Here is a 25,186-nt window from a genome sequence, read left to right as displayed (position 1 = left end):
CTGGTTTAGCATTTATGGTAGTTAGGGGTAGGGTTGGGACAAGAGGTCTTATATGAGGGCTAGGCTTAAAACTTCCAGCTGGCTCCAAAAGAGAGAGCATCTAGGCTTCCTTATCAGTTTGCTTAGATTTGGGGCAGAAGGGGAAGTGTTTAGGGGTAGGTCTGGAAGATGTCAGCAGTCAAACATCAGAAATGAAGGCAGACTATTATAATTCACCCTTGGTGTTTGACTAATGACTGAAATGTGCTATGTTTCATTTAATTGAGTTTGAGCTTGTTTAATTAAGCACTAATAGTTCTCTATAAGCCTGTATCTTGAGATCAGTAGGGGAGATGAAAGTTTCATTGAATGAGTCATTAAAGAGCTCAGCATTGTGTATTTTGAGAATTGAAATGAGTGCTTTGGTCAAAACTTCAAAGGAGATTAAAAAAGCATCCTGGTGAGGCCTCGTACTGTAGCTTTAGTATGTACAGAGACATGTGTGATCATGATTTATATTTTGGGGATCTGTGAGGCAAGAGATTCATAGAGTTCTTTACCCCAAAGGGGGCAACCTTGGATAAGGAATTGTTTCTGCCATTGGCAAGACCAATGGCCAGACCATTGGCAATGGTCCACAGGCCTATAAAAGTGTGCAGATGGGGCTGATTGTTAGCCAGGGCATTCAGCACTAAGATAACTTTCTTAAGTTCAGTGAATTGTGCTGACCCTTTGGTCCTATCCTTTTTTAGGGATGTCCTTATTAGGGATGGAAAGCAATAGCTTCCTACTATGTTCCATCACATTACATTAGTTGTGGTTATGATCTTGCTTGCCAAGATTATGTGCAATGGCAGGGCTGTTGAGGTATTCCATGGGTAGCCAGGTAAAGCTGTATTGTGTCCCTTTGATGGTGAAGACAAATTGTGAATGAGAGGCTGTTAAAATAAGCACTGAATAGAAGAGATTTAGCCAAATCTATGACTGCAGAGTATTTACCAGTTGCTGATTAGATGAAGTCAGTAATTTCCATAATACTGGATATGGGGGCCTCAGTGGGTGGGACCATGACATTAAGATTACAGTATCCATGGTGAGGTACCATTTATTCCTTCCAAGGTTTAGAAACAGGCTAACTTGGGCTATTAAGTGGAGCAGTAATGGGGATAATCATTCCCTTCTTTAAATAGGTCTTGGATAACATGTTTCAAATCTAAAATGCCCTGTTTTGTTATATATTGGGTCATTAAATATTTTAACCAGGGGCAAGGAGGTCTGTGGGGCTCCATTTTTGTTAAGTTGATTGTAAGTGGTGAAGATTTAGTTGAATTTTAATTTATCATACTTTGAATCAGAGTGTCCATCCCCACTCTGGGATATTTTTAGGGCAATAGGCACTTTGTGGGAAATTTAGGCAAGGCAATATTTCTGACAGTGAAGGGGAGGCATACCTTTTTGCTCTTGTATTTTATGTTCATTAGACTTCCATAAGATTATAGGGAGGACCACGTTTAAATTTAGTGGGATCCTCAGGTAGAAGTATAATTTGAGTCTCGGTATTGACTAAGGCCTCCAATTGGTGTATCTCAGTAGATATTAAAGTTAATTCAGAGCCTATGCTCTAAGGTTGTAAAAGCCAATCTACTCCCTTTTACCTTTTTATTCTATAAATTCTTTTAGTAAATTTTGGATTTCTACTTGGGCCAAATCTCTGTTTCAGTTGTTTTGTTTCCTTCTCTGTCCAGGTGGTATCATCATCATCATCATCATCATCATCATCATCATCATCACCATCATCATCATCACCTGGTGGTGGTTACTATACTTTGGGGAGTGGGTCATCTCTACCCTGCTCATATTTAGAAATTTCTTCTTCCAGAGACCCTCAAATTAGTATTGTCAGGATTAGGGGCCTCTCCCCTATGGAGATGATTGCTTTATGGCATTTTAGGACCCATAGCTTAAGTAGTATTTATGTTAACACTTTGTGCCATGGAGGTGCCATGAGTGTTTTTTCCTATAACCATGAGGACAAAACTTGTTATGACAGAGGCGTATGCAGCCTCAAAAGTATTTTGAGGGTCCAAACATTTTTAGGGGCATGACCTCAGGCTATTCTTCCACATGAGTGACCACCCAAAGGGCATGCATAGAGTGTAGGGCATCAATTTTTCCCCTGAGCCCTCCAGGGGGCTAAAGCCTGGCTTTAGACACACACAATGGTCACAGGGTAAGAGTCATTCCCCTAAACCTAGCAGCAGTAATGGTTTATGCTGGAAGGGAGACACAGTTCAGTCAGAAAGATCCACATATAGGTCCAGGCCAGAACACATGACCCAGGGCTACTTTAAGGAGGGCCCAAATCCCATACTCCTGTTCCTAAATGCCAATTATTATTGACTTAGGTTGGTTAAGTATAACAGAGCCTTGAAGAACTCAGCAAATGTGACACCCACAGTTCAGCTCAAAGTACAAGCTAGCCAGCAGTCAGCAGCACAACTCAAAGAAGATACTGGCCAGCAGCAGCTTGTGATGTGTGTTTTCAGCAGAGCCAGTTTGCAAGCCAAAGCAAGAGAAGAAAGACCCTCACTGGTGGTGGGCATTGCCTCGACATCCTGCTAACAGTGCCACTTGTTGTGGTCACCTTGAAGCAGTGGGATGGACTCCATCAGTCAAAATTTGGTTCCTATGCACACACAAGAGGGTATGACAAGGTTTATTCCTCAAATAACAAGGCTTTCTGGGGAAAGTAGGGCAAGCTTCCCAAGCAGGTACAAAATGTCTTGAGAGAGCAAAGAATGGAGATTGTCTAGACCGTCTTGACGTTTGTGGTGGTTAGGGGGTAAGGGCTGGGGTGAGGGCTCCCGCCCACCAGCCAGGGCTTCTGCAGTGTGAACGTCTCACTGTCACCGAAGGAAGGAACATCCAGGCTTGCTGATCAGCTTGCTGAGATATGAGTCCAAAGCAGAAGGGGAAAGTGTGAAGCTTGAAGGATGTCAAGGTCAAAATGAAAAATGGAGTCAGACTCTTTAGTGGAGATATGTTATCTCCTTTAATTTCCATTTTACAGATGAGATAACAACTTTACAAAGTTAAATAGGCCACAAAGCTATTAAAGAAATAAAATAAATGGTGGATCTGGAAGTCAAACCCAGGCCCATCTGACTTCCAAAACTGTTCACTTGACCACTGTGCTACATTGCCTCCCTGGAGGAAAATGAAGAGTCCTACCACTCACAATCTGAGCGTCTCAAATGTCACAAGGGAGTTTCAGTCATCACTGGAGGGCCCTATCCACAAATAAGGAGTTGGACCATGTTAGAGTATAAAAGGGTGGGAAATATGGACCACTTTGGGCTTGAAATATATGCTGACTGTCTCTGTCTGTCCTTTGGTCTGGTTGCTCACAACAGCTCACAACAGGGGTGCCTTGGTGGCTCAGTTGGTTAAGCATCTGCCTTCGGCTCAGGTCCTGATACCAGGGTCCTGGGATCGAGCCCTGCATTGGCTGGGCTCCCTGCTCAGCATGGAGGCTGCTTCTCCATCTGCCCCTCCCTCCGCTTGTGTTCTGTCTCAAATAAATAAATAAAATCTTAAAAAAAAATGAAAAAAGAACAGCTCATAGCAATTCCATTCAATTATCTGTACAAGAAGCAATAGGCCAGTCAATGCTGACTGCAGAGTTTCTTAATCTCAGACAGGGGAGAGGGGAGGGCCAGATATAAGGCCTGTGGGTGAGCGGCAAATATTCTGTGAATCAGACACACACATATACATGCACACATATACACACACACATGCGATTCTTTTCTTCCATTTTTCTTTCTGTTATTTGGAATAGAAGTCATCTTTGAAAAAAAAGAGTTGTGGTCAAATTATATAATGAAAGTTTTGTTTCATTCCAAACAATTGTGCTGTGGAATGGGATTTTTGCTCAGTAAGGTAATGCACTAAGTTTATGGTTGTCACCTGTCGATACCTAGATTAATTTCTCTGATAGAAATGAAAGAAGGTTTACGTTGCCATAATGCTTAAGGAAATCATAAGCTTAGCCCATTTGGGAAGTATCATGAAATAAAAGCATGAAGTGACTTCTGTATCCCTTGATTTTCGTTTCATTACTGAACATAATGGGTCACTAAAGCCATAATGGTTCTTGGAATGAGAATTACTTGTCGGTGGGTGCATGGAACAAAGCTGAAGGAGCACCTTCCTTTTCAGCATCCTTATATAGTATCTTGCAGCGTAAGTATGTTTCCTGAGAAGAAGGTTCGATTTGAAAAGAAGAAACTTCCCCTGGACTTGCCTTTGCCCCACCCCAAAGCCATATGTGGAACCATTCTAAAACTCTGCCTCTCACATTGCCAAACAGCAGCATATCTGTGCAATAGGGGGTGTCTTGGGAAAGACCTGTGCCCTTGCAGTGATCAAGCTGGTTTATGACTTGCAACAGAGACACCAATAAAACAGTGTCTCTATCAAAGAACCTCACCTGATCTAAGAGCCAAACATTTCTTCCTGATATTCGAAAGCAGGAATTGCAGCTACTCCTTTCCCTCAGCCTGTAATTGCACGAACATGCTTACACTTTCCAATGTGGAGCTATTACTCTTCATCCGTTATGTGCCCTACAGTGTCATCAGAAGAAATGTTTTCTTTCAGTGGGTCCCTTTGGAGACATTAATGGCTGAAAAGTTTTTTTGTTTTTTTTTCTCAGGCATAACTTTAACTGGAAAAAAGTCTGGGTGTGGAAGGGAGCACCTGTCATGCTTGACAACACATGGTTTCCTTCCTTTGGTGGAGACGTTGCATGCTTCATTACTGTCTACATTGGCATCAAAGACTCAGCCAAAATCTTGAAAGGAGTCTTGTCTAGTGTCGTAACAGCTGGTCTTTTCAGGAGTTTTTGTCACAAAATGCATGCATAATATTATGTTCATCTTGTTTAAACACAAGTGGGTTGCCTCTCCAGAAAACAAATCACCAACCTCTTGCTTGAATATTGAACAGAATTTTCACCTTTCTGAGGGAATGAAAAGCCCCCTTGCAGAACAATGGGGCAGCAAATTCTTTCACCACTGGACTTACCTGGAGGGCCTTCCTGGCCAACTGAATGAAGCAGATATTTCCACTCAAGGTCCTTCAGTTACCATTATGGATGTTGCACAAAAACTGTGAGCTCTTTCAGCCTCTCCAAATTGTACAAGACTGAAAGAATGTGCTTCTGCAGACTGGAGTTGAGAATGATAAGCATTATTCATTTCTGGGTGTATTAAAATCTGAACACACTTAGGAATGCTGAGGAACGAAATATGTTCTGGTACCAATTCCAATGTGAGGGTTATTCCCGTACCAGCAAGCAATTCTCCGACACAGCTGGGTGTCTTATAATTCAACTGAATTCATACATGAGGTACCTGGGGATAGCATCAGATCCCACAGGTTAAGGCTCAGTCCTACAAGACTGCCTCCCCACCACTTTGGATGCTGGTCACAAGCCCAGTTGTTACCTGTACTTTTGACCAAATGGCTAAAAATCAGAGATTCCCAAGAGCCCCTCCTCAACTTCGACTGATTTGCTAAAGTGGCTCACAGAACTCAGAAAAACATTTTAGTTACTAGATCACTGCTTTATTATAAAAGGATGTAACTCAGGAACAGCCAGATGGAAGGGTTGTGTAGGGCAAAGTATGAGGAAAGGGGCGTGGAGTTTCCATAGCCTTTCTGAGCTTGGCAACTCCACATGTTCACTAACCCAGAAGCTCTCTGAACCTAGTCCTTCTGGGTTTTTCTGGAGGCTTCATTACATAACCACGATTGATTAAATCATTGGCTATAGGTAACTGATTCAACCTCCAGCCCTCTCTCCTTCCTGGAGCTGGAGGTTGGGGTTGGAACTTTCCCAACCCTCTTTTTTTTAAATAAAAAAAATTTTTTTTAATTTAGGAAAGGGAGAGAAGGGGGGCAGAGGGAGAGGGAGATAGAGAATCTTCCCCCCCTCCAAAAGATTTTTATTTATTCATTTGAGAGAGACACAGAGAAAGCAGAAGCAGGGGGAGAGGCAGAGGCAGAGGAGGAGCAGGGAACCTGACATGGGGCTCGATCCCAGGACCCTGAGATCATGACCTGAGCCAAAGGCAGGCGCCCAACCATCTGAGCCACCCAGGCGTCCTGGAGATAGAGAATCTTAAGCAGGCTTGATGCCCAACACATAGCCTACCCCAGCTGCCATGTGCTGCTGGGGGCTGCTGGGGGCTGCTGGGGCCTGATCTCATGAGATCATGACCTGAGCCCTAATCAAGAGTCAGATATTTAACCACTGAGTCACCCAAGGTGTCCCTGAAAGTCCCAACCCTCTAATCACAAGGCTGGTTCTCCTGGCAACCAGCCCCCATCCTTCTGTGTGGGTCCCAAAGGCACCTCGTTAACATAACAAAAGACACCTCGATTGTTCTCATCACTTAGGAAATTCCAAGGGTTTTAGGAGCTCTGTGCCAGGAATGGGACAAGACCAAATATATATTTCTTATTATAAATCATAATATCACAGGAATTCATTTGAGGGTGTGAAAATTACTAAAAGGAAACCTTATTTAGAATGGAGTGGGGTGGCAGGGGGAGTTCTCACACTTTACCACTCCCTGCCAACTGCAGACCCAAAAGGAAGAGATGCACCTTGCACATGGGAGGGAGGAAAGGCTTGCCTCCTCCCCTGGCAACAGCTCAGCCAATGAGAGACTATCACAACTCAGCCAATGAGAAGTCACTATACTTAGAACTCCCAGTTTACTCCAATGGACTCTTTGTTTGTAAGAGTCCCACTAACTCCTCCCCTTTCCTCTATAAAAAAAGCTCCTCGGGTTTGCTCTGAGGACTTGTAGTTTTCTTGTTTAGAGTAACCTCGTTTTTGCTGGTGAAACTCCTGGCAGCTTTATTTTTAAGGTTAATGTTACTTGGTGATCAGAAGTGGGATCCAGAGAAGACCCCCAACGACTCTGAGGCTGGTGAGCAAGCTAGTGCCGGCGCCCACAGAGCCAGCTGAGCTCACTGCTTTCTCACTGCTTTTACCCTGGAGTCCGACGGTAAGTTTTCTCCTGGCTATCCAGCTCTGCTGTTTTTGGTGTCTGACCTCTGCAGGCTTTTTTTTTTTTTTTTTTTTTTTTTTGAGGGAGAGAGGAGGGGGAGGGGCAGCGGGAGAGGGACAAGAGGGAAGCCCAAGCAGGCTCCGTGCCCAGCGTGAGCCCAGCCTGAGCCCAACTCTGGGCTTGATCTCAGGACTCTGAGATCATGACCTTAGCCGAAATCAAGAGTTGGCGCTTATGGGACGCCTGGGTGGCCCAGTTGGTTAAGCATCTGCCTTCAGCTCAGGTTAGAATCCCAGGGTCCCGGGATCCAGTTCCATATCGGGCTCCCTGCTGAGCGGGGTGCCTGCTTCTCCCTCTGCCTGCCGCTCTCCTTGATTGTGTGTGCGCGCGCCATTTCTCTCTCACAAATAAACAAAATCTTAAAAAAAAAAAAAAGAGTCTGCATTTAACCCACCGAGCCACCCAGGTGCCCCTCTACAGGCTTTATTTAAGGCTTTGTCCTTCCTCAGCGTATTTGTTTGGCTTTTGGTCCCACTCCTTTTTGGGAGCTGATTGTGCCCTTTGGAATTGTTGCGGGCCTTTGGTCTGGAATCATACTGTTCCTGTTGAAACTGTGCTGTTTAGGAATTTTTCCTCTTTGCTCTAGAGAAAAACCTCTAAGAAATGGGATCCTAGTCATCAGAATGCTTGAAGATAACCTCCTACCTGGAGGGCGCTGGTGTTCTGTTTAAAAACGATGGTCCCCCTCCTCATGCACATTTCTAAGGAAAGGGACCAACTTAACTGAAAGTAATTTAGACCATCAATGGCCATTATGGGGACCTTCCAAGCTCACCAAACTTACTTTACTCAAAATTAAATTAGAAAGCTGCGGCTCCTAAAACAACAAACAAACTGAATGGGATACCTATTGTAAATGGTCCCTTGAGGCTACCTCATGTTTTGGGGATTCTAAATTTGCCTCTTTGCAAAATAGTATTTCTAAATTAACTGAGGCAAACAAATAACTGAAAGAAGTAGAAATGTCTCTGAGGCCTCTTTTCCCCCTCCCCCTCCTCCCGGGTTTCCTAACACTTGGCAGCCACCTGTGCTCAGGACTTGCCTCCTGTGCCATTTCCCTCTATTCTCTGCCGAACTTCCCTTTTCCTCCAAACCTACCCCTGCTCCCTCCTCTCCTGAACCTGTTAAAATCCCTTTAAAGTTAAATCTTCTGAGAATCCAGATAACCCCCCAGGTCTTTATGTTCCCTGGACTAAGGCAGAATTGCAGCCTTGTTTCTGTTTTGTTTTTTTTTTTTTTAATAAAGATTCTGTTTATTTGTCAGAAAGAGATTGAGACAGGGAGGGAAAGAGCACTAGCAGGGAGAGCAGCAGGCAGCGGGAGAAGCAGGCTTCTCGCTGAGCAAGGAGCCCGATGCGGGACTCGATCCTAGGATCCTGGGATTATGACCTGAGCGGAAGGCAGATGCTTAATCGATTGAGCCACCCAGGTGTCCTAATGTGGCTGAGGACTCTCATAGGTTTGCTCAAGAATGTAGCGTAGTTATCCAAACTTACCAACCTGCCTTCTCAGATTTATATCAATGAGTCTACATGCTTGTTGCTGAAGGTCAGGCCAACATTGGATAGAGCTAGCCCAACGGGAACATCCCGAAGGGGATTTAAAGAAACAAACTCCTGACTTTTGGCAAGAGGCTAGAACCCTCACTGGAAATCACCACTGAGCAGTTACAATAGCTTCTGATAAGCCTGTGGATTGGAACAGCATTCAGGCTTTCACACAAAAGCCTCGTGAACCTGTTCATGACTGTTACAACCAACTCCAGAATGCCTTGAAAGAAAATTCTGGTCTTCCTTTAGATGTTGAATCCATCGGGGTAGCATTTAATTCTATGTTTATTAATGGACTGAGTTGGTTTCTTCTTTCCTCTGTTTGGAGCAGCCTCCTTCCAGAAGGGAATCAGACCAAAAGACCAGGATGGAATGGGAAATTTGTTCACTTCAGATTTAGTTAATTTGGCAAACCTGCTTGCTCATATTCTAGATGAGTCAACTAAAAGACTGCTAAAATTTTCAATTTTTCAACTCCAGCAGGTGAAGGCCCCTAAACAAAAACAAAACCCTTCTGGTTTCTTCCATTATTGCAAAGAGCCAGGGCATTGGTTTAAGGTGTTACAAACGTAAGCATTCCAGGCACCTTCCACCCTCTGCTCAGTCTTTCCAGTGTCCTCCTGATTCCCAGGGATGGGCTCCAAGGAACTTCCCAATCCTCACTACCACTTGGCTTGGAAAAACCATTCTCCAGGTTAAGAATGGATCTGTCTCTGTCCCTGGTTATACTGGAGCTACACTCAGTGCCCAGCCCCACTGCCATAAAGCAGCCCCTGCCTCAGGATACTAAGATAGTCCAAATACTGGGGGTCTCTAATAAACCTCAGCAGGTTCCTGTCTCTGAACCTATTCCCTTTTGTCTAGGGCCTTTGAGAGATATGCACCCTTTTCTCCTTAGTTCCTCAGGCCCCATTCATTTATTAGGCCAAGACTTCTTAGCAGAGTATCTTGCCAGAATTTCTTTCTGCCAAAAGAGGAAAATAATTCTAGAATTTGACAGTAGTAACCAAAGTAGCCAACCAGGAGAATTAAATGACCCTTTGACATCTTTTATTGGTTCCATCTCTGATGTTGCACCGTAGCTGAGTCTAGGGACCCTGATCACTGATTCCTGTTAGATCAGCTACCATCTTCTTTATGGGCAGAATCCTCAGCTGTTATAGGCAGAGTCCACTGTGCACCTCCCATCAAGATTCAGATAGATCCCTCAAAATCTCTTCCCAGAATTAATTAATAGCCTATAAAGAAGTCCTTCAAGACAGTGAGCTAATATAGATTATAAAGCTCAAGGTCTCATTATCCCCTGCACTAGTCCCTGTAAACACCGCCATTTTACCAGGTTTATCCTGGACCTACTAGCAGTAAATGACATTGTTATCCCTCGACACCCTGTTTTCCTAACCCGCATGTGCTCCTGACATCCACTCCCACCAAAAGCAAATTTTTCATTGCAAATGATATGCACAGTACATTTTTAGTACTCCTGTTGATAAGGAAAGCCAGTATCTTTTTGCTTTCACTTAGTAAGAACAGAAATGCACCTGGACAGTAATGCCCCAGGGTTTCACAGAGTCTTTACTTTTCACAAACCTTAAAAGCTGATTTTGGTTGATAGAAAGTTTTCTGCAGGCTCTACTTTGTTAAAATATGCAGATGATTTGTTTCTCTGTTCCCCGCCTGAAACCTCTTGCCAGGAAACAGAATTCACCTGCTACAACTTTTGGCCTTAAAGGGACACAAAGTTTCCAAAGAAAAATTGCAGTTTGCTCATCTCACATTCCATCCTTAGGGCATTTGATCTTGAAACAAGGACTACATTTCCACCCAGATGAAACCCTTCATGACTACTTAACTCTGACAGATTACCTTTTGACTCCCTCTGGAAATTTACAGGAAACGCCTCTAACCAATGCAGATTTTTTTTTCACGGTATACTGGTGGTTCTTATTTAAAGGGTGAAAATGGTAAATATGCTGAGTACGTTACTACATCTCTGAAATCATTGAGACGACAACTTCGTCTTTGAATACTTCAGCCCTATGGGCTGAATTAGATGCCCTTACTCAGGCTTGTACTTTAGCCAAGAAAACCCTAAGCATTTATACCGATAGTTGGTATGCCTTTTGGCTAGTTCATACTTGGAAATATAATGGAAACAACAAGGTTTTCTTACCTCCAGTGGGAATAAAATTTAAAATGGTTAAGTGTCCAACTCTTGATTTTGGTTCAGGTCATAATCTCAGGGTCGTGAGATCACACTCTGCATCGGGCTCTGTGCTCAGCGTGGAGCCTGCTTGAGATTCTCTCTCTCTACCTCTGCCCCTCCACTCCTGCTCACGTTCTCGCTCACTCTCTCTCTCTCTCAAAAAAAAAAAAAAAAAAAAAGGCTCCTACATCCAAAATTTATTAGATGCCATACTTTCATAGGTTCCTGAACATTCCAGACTCCAGTCCCTGGAGGCCAAAGTAAACCACCTCCCTGATATTTATGCCAAAAACACTGCTCCCAAGGAAACCCATAGCCAAACCTCTGTCATATTCCAAAGGGATGTTCTCCCAAATTATTATTTGGAAAAATTGATTAGAGATACCCAACTATTGGCCCTAGAGAGGGGAAAACAATATTGGAAATCTAATAATTGTTGGCTCAATAAAAAGCGAGAACTCTGGTTTGGAGTAAGTAACCATACATTCCTGCAAGAAATTCTAGAATTCCCATTATTCACAACTCTGTACGCATTAAACCATTGGTCTGCTGACAGAATGCTGGCATTTAGAAACCAGTATTGGTGGGGAAATATTAATAAGGCTGCAAAAATGCCTGCCTTAATTGCCCCATCTGTCCCAAGTATAATCCAGGGAAGCCTGTTTGTATAGATTTCATATAGCTTCTCTGTCTCATGGATATAAATATGTTTTAGTCATAGGTTTCATGTTTTCTTACTGGACCAAAGCTTTCTCTGACCAAAATTCTGTTAGAAAAGATTGTCCCTACCCGAGGAACTTCTCTTGAACTTCACAGTGACTGGGGAACCCATTTTATTGGTCAGGTGCTTCAACAAGTCTGTGCTGCTGGGCTGGTTTTACAATACTTCCATTGTGCACACCATCCTCCATCCTTAGGATTACTCAAACACACTAACGGCACTATTGCGACTCAACTGGCAAAATTTGTAGAGACCCTCCAGGTATTTTGGGTGAAAGCACTATGATTGGTCCTTCTAAATCTCAGATCCACTGCCTTTGGAACTCCCAGACTCTTACCCTTTGAGATAGTCACAGGGTGACCAATGCACTTGGCCCCAGTCTCCTTTGACACATAGCTGATAAAAGATATATTTCATTATTGTAAAGGCCTGATTGCTTCTATTAAATTAACCATGCTTTGGTGGGGCAATTTTTTCACTGTGTGCTTCTGGGAGGCAATGACCTTAGGCATTCCACCTTGCTTCCTGGAGATTTCACCCATTAGAAAAGACACCTCCCAAGAGATTTCAGCCTCGATGAAAAGCCGGTACCAGGTAGTGCTTTGTGCCACCAGACTCCAGGGAACAGACTCTTGGAGTCACATGAAACATCTAAAGAAAGTACCCACCCCTGACTGGATCAGCACACCATCTGGTGACCTGAAAGTTAAGATTTCCCAGAATTGAAACAGGCGACATCCGACTAGACAGCTTTCCCAAGATGTCCGGACGAGGCCTGTATGCCTTCTCTCACTGCTGTCTCCTTTCTCTCTTTTGGAAAGATAATGTCCTTGTCTGCATTTCCCAAGCCCTGGTGAAAGGGAGAAACCTCCTTTTTGATATCAGTCTTTCGGAACTAGCGTCATCTTGATCCCAGGGCAGATTCAGCTTTCACTTGCTTTTCCTGAAGGGTTAGGTTCAGAATCCACAAAGGTCATCTGAACTAGTCACCTACTTGGAATTCTTATCCATAGTCATGATTTTTGAATTTACAACTTTACAGACTGCATTATTGATAATACTTGGGTGTAAATAGTTCTTTTGTGATAACAGCACTGTTTAAAAATATCTTTGAAGTTCTAGTGTTTCGCAAAAAGTTCTTCAGCGATTGCTTCCTGTTTATTCTTGCACTGCATCTTCCCAAACGCACTTGGTCGATTCTCTCCGTGTGCTCCTGGAGTGGCCACTATTACCCTTCCATGGCTGCTCTAAGCGGAGACCTCTAGGAGGCGTACACGAGTCCAGATTTGCCTCCATCGGGAGAACCTTTCTTCTTGAGGTTGAAATAAGTGCCAATAAGTATTTCGGTTGCCTACTTTCAGGCCTAGAGTCCTGATTTAGAACCATCCTACAATTTGGAGTGGTCATGTCACTTTTTCTGTTGTACAAATTATTTGAAGTTTTGTATGTACCTTTCAAACTTTTAAAAAAGCGGTGTACCCAGTAAGGTGATGCTGGCCCGACACCTCAAGATGATCTCCAAGGCTTAACCATCTTGGATTACTGATGGGAAGGGCCTGAGAGTTTCTCCCTCCTAAGCTTCCTTGTTACTCAAACGTGGCCTTATGTAGTTTCCAACTGCTGTGCACACTTCCTCCAACATAGGACATAGCAACCAGGAAAGGTCCTCCTTAATACTGAGGGACAAAACCACTAAATGGGGAAAACCTGACTCTTGATCAGCAATGCTTTTCAAAGAAAGATCTCCATTAAAGGTGGGGGGTGTGTGAAAATTAATAAAAGGAAGCTGTGTTTAGGATGGAGGTGGGAGACGGGCTGGGGGAACTCTCATGCCCAGCACTGGTCAGCTGCAGAGCCAACAGGAAGAGTCAGCAGCTTTCAGGGGCTACTACCTTAGCTGCTACTTGACTACTCCAGCAGGAGGAAGAAAGGCTTTCCTCCTACCCTGCCAACAGCCCAGACAATGAGAAGCCACTCCACTTAGAACTCCTGGTTTACTCCAGTAGACTTTTAGTTCGAACAGCCTCCCCTACATCCATCCCCCTTTCCCCTTTAGAACACTTCTCTTCTTTGTTCTCCAGACTTGCCTGCAGTTTTGCAGAAGCACTTGTCCTAGATTGCAATTCTCTGCTATTCCCAGATAAACCCACTTTTGCTGGTAAAATAACTGGTAGTTTTATTTTTAAGGTTAACAGGAGTTACTCAGACCATCTTCAAAAAATTTTAAGATTTTATTTATTTATTTGAGAGAGAGAGAGAGAGAGAGAGCACAGCATGAAAGAGAGAATGAGCAGGGGGAGGGGCAGAGGGAGAGGGAGAAGCAGACGCCCCGCTGAGCAGGGAGTTGATCCCAGGACCTCCCAGCACCCAGGGATCATAACCTGAGCCAAAGGCAGATGCTTAACCTGCTGAGCCACCCAGGCGCCCCAGACCATCTTCAAATTTAAACATGATGCATAAGGACTTCTCTCATCCATCTAGCCTCATTAGCCTAAGGACGAGGGAAAAAAATTGACGTAAATTCAATGTTCAAAATATTTTGGAGGATTTGGTGTTTATTGACACAACCCCACACTAAGTTGGCCAAGTCAATAATAGGAATAATACTTTTTTCTTTTCCTCTGCATTTTTGGGGTTCAGGGTTTTTGTCCATGCAGGTACCATTTAAATGAAAATTTGAAAATGATTTGGTTTTGATGCCAGAGACCACTCCACAATTCCAACTTTCTATTCAGGCCAAAAAATCACAGACATCTCATTAAAATGAGATTTTGAGAAGAATTGAAATTTTTTTTTGTTTTATTTTAGATCTATTCCCTCTACCACTCAAATAGACCTTGAATCTTAACGTGTTATAAAAAATGAGGCCAAGACTTTTTTTTTTAAAGATTGCTTTTAATTTTTCTTCATGTGTAGGAAATACATTTCCAACGTAGAAAAAAAATTTAAATGCAGAAGTTTTGGTGTATGTATTTCTGTGCAGTTTTCTGGGAAGGAGGGGCATAGCTCTCTTCAGCATTTTCAAGGAGTCTGTGGTGCTCATAAAGGAAAGAACTGGAGCATATGGCCAGGTTGGGCGCTGCGACCTCTTTTCCACCTGGTTCTAATTACTCCCAATCACTAGTTAGTTAGGCTGCTAGCTTCTCAGTCTGCCTCTGCACCTCAGTCAGCTACCCTTTAAATCCAGAAAACTCAGGAAGGTTAATCAGTCCAGTCCCTGGTCCTTAAATCAATCAGTACAGCAGTGAAGTTCTGCATGAATCTCCCAAAGGTAAACAGATTTCTATTTAAATGTTATTGCTCTCATTAGCATCAGCTGTTTTCATTATAAATATGCTGAGATGTTCTTTTCTAATCCAGTTTATAAATTATGCTTATTACTTTGAAATGTTGAAAAAAAATTCTTTTCCCCCCTCTGGATCGTCTGTGAGGAGCCTTCACTACCTTTCTCAGTGGTCCCTTTGCCTGGGTGTCCTCTGAGCTCCTGCTCTTAAAATTCTGGGTCATCTTCTGCCTGGAGGGTTTCTTCTTTGCCTCCTTTGCTGGTATAGTCTTCCTCCTTCCACACTATTGCATGGCTGTTTCAAGATCCAGTACTCACACTTTCCTTTTTTTCTTTCTACATTTTTGCCTGTAGAGTAGCCTGGGCGCCCCCCCCCCCCCCCCCCAGTTTCCACTGTTCGTCCTGGCACCTCCTCCCAAGCCTTCTGTTTTGTGCACTACAGCCTGGCTTCCTGAGGCATGATAAGTACTTTTAGCTGGTATGTGGTTTATTTCATAGTTCCATAGTGATTTGATTGCTGCCTTCCATGGCAAGAAATACTGGTTTCCATTTACATTAGATATAGGAAGTTTCCTATTTAAAAATACACTTAAAAACAACAAATTGATTGAAAGCAGCGGTTGACAGACTTTTTCTGTAAAGGGCCAAATAGTAAATATCATCAGTCTTGTGGGTCATATGGTCTCCACTGCAAACTGCTCGATCCTGCTGTTGTAGCTTGAAAGCAGCCATGATGATAGTACTCGAGTAGTTGTGGTCGGATTAGGCCTGCAGTTAGCTGACCCTTGATTGAAAGGAACTTAACTATTAGAATAAGAATTCATGGAGTAAGTAGATACAGTAGAAATCATAAAGCTGGAATGTAAATGCCTTAGGATTGAGACACTTTGTTCAGTATGTGTTCTTGGTCACAAGGACTCTGTATATTCAGGATGCTCAGGACACACGCATTCTCTTTCTTGAAGGAGCTTAGTCTACACAGAGACAGGCAAAAGAACAGATAACTCTGCTAGGCTTTAGGAATGATCTAAGAAGTGCCACCAGATGGGTGTGTGTGTGTGTGTGTGTGTGTGTGTGTGTGTGTGTAGGTAGGAGAAAGAGAGGCTGTGTTGGTTCTGAACAAACTGCCCCTTTTCCCACCTTCTCTAGATTATTCACCTGTATGTTCTTATACACCTTACGCTAGCTTTTGCCCATTTTACAGATAAAGAAACTGAGGTTCAGAGGGGTTAACGAATCGCTGAAGGTCACAGAGCTGGTAAGGGGAGAGGGTGGGATTTGAACTACATAGTCTGACTCCAAGATCGATGTGCTTAACCACAGTGCTCCCATGCCTCAGTAACCTTGACTAAGGAACTGGTTCTCCCCACCAGGACGATTCAGTTTAGCAGAAACCAGCCTAGACTTCGACAAGGTGTCAGCTTATGCAAATGCCCTGGACATCCTCCCTGTCACAGTACCCCTGCAAAGGTGACTCACGCGGTGTAGATGGGAGAAGCTGGGCTTTTCACCTGCTCCAGAGGTAGAGTGAGGACTCGCTTACCAACTGGAAGCTCTAGGTTTCTGTGAAGGTGGGAGGCACCTAACCTATCTGTCTGTCAGCTGTTATTTGACGTGATGAGGGAAACTTGGCCTGCTTAATGGGACAAGGCTACCACAGTAATAATAATTAGTAATAACGATAATGCTGCACTTTTGTATGACTCACTAGGTGTTAGACGCTCTCCTAAGCACTTTGCATGGATTGCATGTATAATTAATTAATCCTCATACCAAGCCTTTGAGGGGGTGTATTAGTTCCCTGTGGCTGCTGTAACAAGTTGCCACAGGCTGGGAGGCTTAAAATAACAGAAGTTTATTCTCTCTTAGCTCTGGAGGCTAGAAATCTGAAATCAAGTAGTCGGCTAGGCCATGCTCCCTCTGAAGCCTCTCAGGGAGAATCCTTCCCCCTTCCCTGCCTCTTCCAGCGTCTGGTGGCCACCCTTGCTCCCGCCTTGGAGCTGCATCACTCCCGTTTCTGCTCCTTCCATCACGTGGCATTTTCCCATGTGTGCCTGGGTCTGTGGCTCCAAATCTCTCTCCTCACAATGACACTGGTCACTCCACTGAGATGCTACTTTAATCTAGGAGGCTTAATTTGATTATATCTGCCAAGATCCTTTTTCCAAATAAAGTCACATTCACAGATATTGGGGGTCAGGACTCTCAACTTTTGGGGGGGCACAATTTGACCCATAATAGGTAGGTACTATTATTTTTTTCTAAAGATTTTATTTATTTGAGAGAGAGAATGTGAGAGAGCATGAGGGGGAGGAGGGTCAGCGGGAGAGCAGACTCCCCACTGAGTGGGGAGCCTGACGTGGGGCTTGATCCCAGGACCCCGAGATCATGACCTGAGCCAAAGGCAGATGCTTAACTGACTGAGCCACCCAGGCACCCAGGTAGGTACTATCATCATTTACATTTCACAAATGAGGATCCAAGGCACTGTGAAATGAAGAATCCTCCCAAAGTCAGACAGCTTTGTTAACAGAGCCTGGATTGGAACTCAGGTATTCTGAGAGTCTCTGCTCTTCACTGTGTTGACAACGGCTTGGCCTGCAGAGCTGCCTGGCCCCCGAACTTAGACACGCCACGCCCTCCCGTAGCATCTGGTGACAACAAACATGCACTGAATTAGCCGAACAGGAATGTCTAAAGCCCTGTGGCTGTGTTGGGGTGGCTCCCAGGAGCCCAAGGACAGGTGAGGAGCTTGGCTATGTATGGGGGTTCTTGTTTATCTCAACAAGGAATCAGGCTCCCAGTGCGGCTGGGTGGGCACATGACCAACTCCTGCTGCCACCCGGGTAATTGGTTTTCTGTGTTCATTTCAATAATGAACGATATTAAAGGAGGCTGGAGATGCAAGGGAGATACAAGCATTGTGGAAGGAACAAAGAGATTTTAATGTGTTGAGTCGGGTTCTGGGGGAAGATGAGGGACATGATAATCGAGTATTAAAACAGAAGAGATTATGCAGTGGCCCTCGCACCATCCATCACCGCCCTCGTCCTGGGCGGGCGGCAGAACGGAGTCTGCCGAGATCCCGGCATTATCTCCGCAGTTTATTTACATCTCAAATCAGGTTGCACTGACAGCAGCTAAAGAAATTCCAGGGAAGAGATGTAACTACATGATCTATTTCCTACAGAAAGTGCAAACACAATACAGACTATCTGGTTAAATATATCATCCCAGAAATGATCCAACTGCCGAATGCTTAAGTCTGTACTTTACATTTCTCATCGTCATGAGACCATTGCATACCCTCCGAGACCACCTGACTCTCCGGTTCTCTACCTTCCTACCTTCTCTACCTTCCTGACTCCTGCACAGTCTCTTCGTCTCCCCCTCCCTGAAATGTCGGTGTTCCCCAGGGTCTGAGTTCCACATTATTTCCTTCTCTCCATATTTGCCTGGACAACCTCATTTTCTTCATGGCTTTCGCTACTGGCTGGATGTGTACTTATGACTTCCACATTGGACCTTCGGAAGTGCCCAACACTTGTTTTTCTCTTCTCAGTTATTTAAAATGTTTTTTGGATAGGTACTGCATTTTCATAGTTAAAATCCAGACAATATGAAGAGTCTGCAAAAATCCTCCCTCCCTTCTTTGTCTTGTATGTGCCTAGTTCCTATCTTCATAGGAAAGTTGTGTGGTTTCTTAGGACTCCTTCCAGAGGTTCTTTACATATATATAAGAAAATACAAATATAAATGCTAATTTTTCCTCATTTTCTCAAATCTATCCTATTATGCACATATTCTACACTTTGCTTTTTCCACTTTTGTTCTTTCCATGAGAGTATTTAGAGAAGTTCATTCTTTTTTCTTCTCTTTAAATTTATAATTGTACAGTGTCCCCTTGTCTGGCTGTCCCATAATTTATTTAACCAGTCTTCTACTGGTGGACGCTTGAGTTTTTTCTAGTCCCTTGCTGTGATGGTTAATTTTATGTGTCAGTTTGTCTAGGCTACAAGGTGCCAAACATTTGGTTAAACATTTCTGGGTGTGTCTTTGAGGGAGTTTCTGGGTGAGATTAATATTTGATTCAGTAGACTGAGTAAGCACATTGCCCTCCTCAATGTGGGTGGGCCTCATCCAATCAGTTGAAGGCCTGAAAATAAAAGGCTGCATAAGAAAGAATTCTCTCTCTGCCTGTCTTTGAGATGAGACATTGGTCTTCTATTGCATTTGAACTCAGATTCAGACTATACCATTGGCTCTCCTGGGTCTGGACTTCTCAGACTTTATAATTGCATAAGCCAGTTCCTTATAATTTCTCTCGAAAGATTTAGATAGATAAATATCAGAAGATAGAGACAAATATAGACATAAGTCCCAAAGGGGATCTGGAGCTATTGCCATGGTTTTCTCAGCACATGCCTTTCTAGCACCTCTGACAGGTGAGGAGGAATCGAGAGAGAGAGAGAGAGAGAGAGAGAGTGTCAGTTGGTGGGGGGAGGTGTGGTAGTAAAGACTTCCTACCCAGGCAGGACACCAGCACTGCCTCGGGGAGAGGAACATTCCTGCCAGGGAAAAGAAGGAGAGAATGTTCAGGAAGGAAGGTATAATTCCTGGCTGGGCCTTCTGATGTCCAGAACCATCATGATTTTGACTCATTTCTTTTAGAATCTGGGAGGAGGAGCCTGTGTATTCGTATTGTTATTATAGGGCACAAGTCTTGACCCACTGTTACAGACTGAATTGTGTCTCCTTAAGATTCACATGTTGAAGGCCTGACCCCCAAAGTAGTCGACTATGTGGAAATAGGGCCTTTAGGGAGGTAGTTAGGGTTACATGACATCATAAGGATGGATCCCTGATCTGATAGGACTGATGTCGTTGTAAGAAGAGGAAGAGACACCAGAGTGTTCTCTCTCTCTTCCTCCATGCACAAAGAGGAAAAACATGTGAAGACACAGCAAGAGGGCATCAGTCTACAAGCCGGAAAGAGAGTCCTCACCAAAAACCACCCCTGGCACCTTGATCTTGGACTTCTTTTTTTTTTTTTTTTTTCAAGATTTTATTTATTTATTTGACAGAGAGAGCCAGCCAGTAAGAGTGGGAACACAAGCAGGGGGAGTGGGAGAGGAAGAAGCAGGCTCCCAGCGGAGCAGGGCACCTGATGCAGGGCTCGATCCCAGGACCTGGGCCAAAGGCAGACGCTTAACGACTGAGCCACCCAGGCGCCCCTGATCTTGGACTTCTAGCCTCCAGAACCGTTAGAAAATAAGTGTGTGTTATTCAAGCCACCCAGTATATGATATTATGGAGCCCAAGCAGACTAACGTATTTATGTTGTTTTTAATGAACTTTAGTTAGATAAGTAAGAGATACTTTCATTCTCCTTGTAAAAAAAAAAAATCTTTAATCAACATCTCCTGTCTTGGTTCTTTTGACCAGGTGTTGGCAAACTACGCCTGCAGTCTCAATCTGGCTCCCTGTCTGTTTTTGAAATAAAGTTTTATTGGAACACAGCTTATTTATATATTGTCTGTGGCTGTGTTTGCCATATGTGATTAGGCACAACAGAGACCGTAAGGCCTGAAAAACCTAAAACATTGACTGTCTGGCTCTTTATAGAAGACAAGCACTGACTACTGCTCTAGACCATGTCCAGAAGTAAGCACTGGTAACAGATTTGTGTGAATTACTGCAGCTTAGATAGCACAGTGTTACTTGGGGGGTGTGTGTGTTATAGTAATAGTATCCTATCCTTCTGGGAGTCTTGGATTTGTCCATGTGAATAGAAGATCTACCTCATAGTTTTAACTGCTGCATGATAGTCCAAAGTATGAACATACTTTTTTTATTCTATGATTTTATTAATGGACATTTTTGTTGATCCAGTTTCTTCTTCTTTCTTCTTTCTTCTTCCTTCTTCCTTCTCCTTCTCCTTCTTCTTCTTCCTCCTTCTCCTAATATCCTTATGCAAGCGTGTGAGTGATTGTGATTGATACCAAGACTGGAATTGGTGGGCCATGAGGCAGATACATTTTAAAATTTGGTCCTACTTTTTTTTTTTTTTTAAGATTTACTTATTTATTTGAGAGGAGTTGGTGGAGGGGCAGAGGGAGAGAATCTCTCAAACTAACTTCCCACTGAGCACAGACTGCAATGCACGGCTTGATCCCAAGACCCTGAGATCATGACTGGAGCTGAAATCACGAGTTGGATGCTTAACCCACTGAGCCACCCAGGTGCCCCACCCCTGGTCCTACTTTTTCAGAGATTATGCATTTATGTGATTTGAAAATTTAAAAAAACAATCTACATGGTCTGCATTGCAGTCTCACCCCCAGCTCTTCGCTAATCTATTCCCCCCACCCTTACAGGTTATTAGTTTCTTGTATATCCTTCCAGGGTTTCTTTATGAATAAAGCAAAGAAGAATAGGTATTGCTATTTTGTCTCCTCTCTTACACAAAAGGTAGCATCCTGTCTTTATTATCTCATGATTTTTTCACTTGACCGTATCTTCTGGAGATCTACCCATAACTGTAAATCTTGTAAGTTTATGGGACATATACTTATGCCTTTTGACAGAGTATTTAGTTTGCGTAGTATTTCTCTATGTGGATGTACCATATTTAACTAGTTCCTTATAGAGGATCACTTTCTCTGCCATATCTTTTGCTGCTATGCAAACAAGATAACGCACATTTTAAATTTCAATAGATAACAGCCATGTTACCCTTCAAAGGGGCTGTATAGTTTGCACGCATTTTTAAGGAGCTAAAACAGCAGACAGTTGCTTGCACCGTATGCTCCAGCAAGTTCAAACTGTTGTCGGCTCCCAAACCCCGGCATGTTTTGTCATGTGTCCTTGCTATTCTCTTTACTGCGACCTCCGTTTCTACACTTTGTCTAGCTGACTCTTAAGATCTTCCTCTGAGTTTTGCTTTGAAAATCTGGGCAGCTATCCCCAACCCCTATAGGCAGAGTTGATTTATTCCCTCTCTGACCACAGATGCTTGCCCACATTCTATTTTTGCGCCTCTCACATTGTTAACTTTCTTTACCAGTCGTGTCTCTGTTCTTTCACTGTGGACTACCTGAAGTGAGAGACCATATTTTTAGTCATCTTTGTATTCCCAAAGCCCAAGACAGAGCCTGTTGTGGAATGGCTGCTCAGGGAATGTTGGCTGGATGAATAACTTAACAAATGATCACTAAAAACAGAGATGAACCCACCAAATTGAATTTGGACAATGACTCCATGGGTGTGTTTATCCACCAGTCTGCCAATCATGCAGATCAGCTTATCTGCATGTACTGATGGAATTTCCATGCAATTTGCATGCTGGAGGGGGAGGCTGCCAATCCACAGAGGATTCTTCTAGGCATTTGTCATTCATTAGAGAACATAAGCTTGCATGGGTGTTTATGCAGCACAATGTCAGCCAATTAGAGGAGATTGTAGCTTTGGAAACAAACATCTGCTTGATGCTGGGTAAATAATATTTAGAGTCTGTTGTTTTATGACTGTCTATATGATTAATTTGAATCCCATATAATTTAGCATTTGACCATGTGGGACTCACAGAGATCATGCCCATAACCCAAGTTATGGCTGCAAAAGCCATACCTGGCATTTCCTACCATGGCCTCAGGTACAAAGAGATGCTTTCTGGTTGAGGTGACAGCAGGAATTAGAAGTAATAGCTCCCTTACATAAGAATAGAGATCGACACCTGTCTCCAGATTCTGTCGTGGATAACCCTTCTGTAGACAACTCCTGGAGTGCTGGGAAAACATGAATGTCTTCTGTCAGCCTTTGACAATTGGTTCTCTTTTTTTCCAGGGAGAAGGAGGTTTAAAGAAATGTGGTAAGGAAGTACCATTGATCAAGTTCCTTTTCTGTGGCAGGTGCTTTTCCAGGTGCTTTTCTCACCTTTTTCCCCTTTGCAGCTCACAGCACTCTGGGGTCAGAATTTTCAGTTACTATTTTATAAATAAGCAGACTGGGTTGGGTAGGGACTTATCCTGGCCTTTCAGCCAGGAGGCAGCTGTGTTGGGAGCTAAAGCTGATCCGCCAAGCCTCCCAGGATACCCCCCGCCCCACCTTCTGAGAGGATGTGGCCAATGGTATTTGGCAGAGCCATTGGCTGTGACACACCTCTGATTCTCTGCACATAGTGCTGGGTGGATTGGCTGTGAAGTCTGTCTCCCTTGCTTCCAAATAAAATAATTAACTGCTTTGGTATCTTTGTCGATGGGGTTCTTAAGAACATCACCCAAGTGCTTTGTGTGGTAACATGAGGGACCTGCTGGAGAGCCTGCTGCTGGGGGACGTGCTCATGTAGCAAATGACAGCCAAGTGGCCAAAAGGGCAGGATCTTTGCTAAGCTAAAAATACTGCCTACTGGTTTGCATAACCACCATCAGAGTTTAAAAAAAAAAAAAAAAAAAAGACTGGGCCACCGGGTTTCAACAGAATCATCTATGGAACTTTAAAAAAAAAATATGCATGTCTGGTCACCACCCACAGATATTCCGATTCCATGGTTATTTTAAACAAGCTTTCCATGCTATTCTGATGCACAGCCAGATTTTGGAATCTACAACCTAGTCTATGGATCATTTGAGTCATCAGAACTTGAATAAGGATTGCTTTCTTTGGGTACATCTTTTCTTGATCATATCAAATCAATCTTTCTCGCTCTCTGGTTTCCCTCTCCCTCCTCCCTCCTTCCCTCCCTCCCTTCCCCTCTCTCTCTCCCTTTCTCTCTCTCATATATTTTTTGCTAGCAGTTAGAAATTCTTAAAAGCTTTTTGCCACAAAACCATCTGCTGGAGAAATCTCCCACTAGGTTTCAAATGCCAAACTGTTCTCAGTAGCAATTTTCTTTATTATTTTGGGGAAAAGAATGAATTACATTTCTTCTCTATGAAAGAAAATACTTTAAAAATAAAAATGTTCATTATGGACCAGTAGCAGTTGCTTATATTTCTGAAAGAAATAGCTTTATTAGACACGTGTTCTGTGAGTTTACTTCAGTTTTCCTTCCTGGGCTTGATTTTTGCCTCAAGGTTTGGCTGTATGGATGATGACAGTGTGGGGATGCACTGTCAGGCAGTGGTAACTCCAGAGGGAGACCAGTTTGGTTCAAAGAATTGCAGAATGTTTTTTGACTTCCTGATGCCCACATGCTTTATGGATGCACGTCCTACAATGCTACAAGCCTAGCTTGAAGGTTTATATAGGTTGTCACATTGTACAGTCCCCCCCCCCCAGTTCAAAACCTTCCCCCATTTCCATGAAAACTCGCATCTTGTGGCAAGTAGCGGGAGTGTTCTTAAGGGACTTGGAGAGAAGAAGCCTGAAAATGCTTCCTTTGCCTTCATTTGGAGATGGTTTTCCTTAAGAGTCTCACTGGACGATCTTCTAAGCCTTTGAAAATTCATTTGCTGTAGCAGATGGCTAGCTATCCACCAAGAGCCCATGATCCCCTTGTGACAGCACAGAGTTGCTCCTGGGACCAGGAACCACAGGACCCAGCTTCCCTTGCATCAACAGGTGGTCATCAGTTAGCCTTTACTAAGGGAACATGAGCAGAAGTGACATGTGTCACTTGTGGGTCAAGGTCTTTGAAGAAGTGGGTGCCTGAGTGCAGGTAATCCAAAGCCCTGGGGGAAAGCAGAATTATAAGACGAAAAGAGCCTGGGTCCCTGGGTCACTGCATGGACGAAACTTGCCTGCTGACCAGAAACACTCACTGGACTTCGATGTGAGTGAGAAATAAGGGTGCATTATGCTAAACCACTGGAATTTGGAGATTTTCTTATTACACCTGCTTGGATTACCTTTATTAACCATACACTGGCTGACGAGCCAGGCACTGAAAAATCTTCATCTGGTTTAAGGCACTTTGATCTCTGGACACAGGGACGCTGATAAAAGCAATGAGTCCTAATGTCCAGCATGGAACATACTGGGTAGGTAAGGAACTTTTGTCCTGTAACAACTATTCTGAAAGAAAAGAGAGTGATATTTGTTACCAGATAATGGGATGAGTAGAAAAGGATATTAAAGATAAGAGAGGATTGTAAAAGCAATACCTGTTGGGACAGGCAGGCAGAAAATGATTTCTGCTCCTTCAGAAGGGGGAATATTTCCAACCCCAGTTGTGTTTAAGCCTCTGATGACAGGCTTTGTATCCTCCACCGCACTAACCCTGCAGGGACAGTTCGGGCAGTAACCAGGGAAGAGGATCACTTTGCAAATAACACGTTTCAGTATCAATAACAATAAATACCC

At 43.5% G+C, this 25,186-nt stretch overlaps 1 long non-coding RNA gene across 1 annotated transcript in view; it reads left to right on the top strand.

The window, feature by feature from the left end:
• Positions 1–6,829: 6,829 nt before the first annotated feature.
• Positions 6,830–25,186, top strand: part of LOC123778846 (uncharacterized) — a 101,931-nt gene continuing 83,574 nt past the window's right edge. The window contains exon 1 of the long non-coding RNA XR_006776018.2: positions 6,830–7,061. This is a non-coding gene — a long non-coding RNA (uncharacterized LOC123778846). The remainder of the gene's footprint in view (positions 7,062–25,186) is intronic.

Source organism: Ursus americanus, chromosome 2 (assembly GCF_024610735.1).
Source record: "Ursus americanus isolate L20-20 chromosome 2, mUrsAme1.1.p, whole genome shotgun sequence".
Classification (NCBI taxonomy): Eukaryota; Metazoa; Chordata; class Mammalia; order Carnivora; family Ursidae; genus Ursus; species Ursus americanus.
The sequence above is the reverse complement of the archived record's forward strand: the minus strand, read 5'-3'. Positions and strand labels throughout refer to the sequence as shown.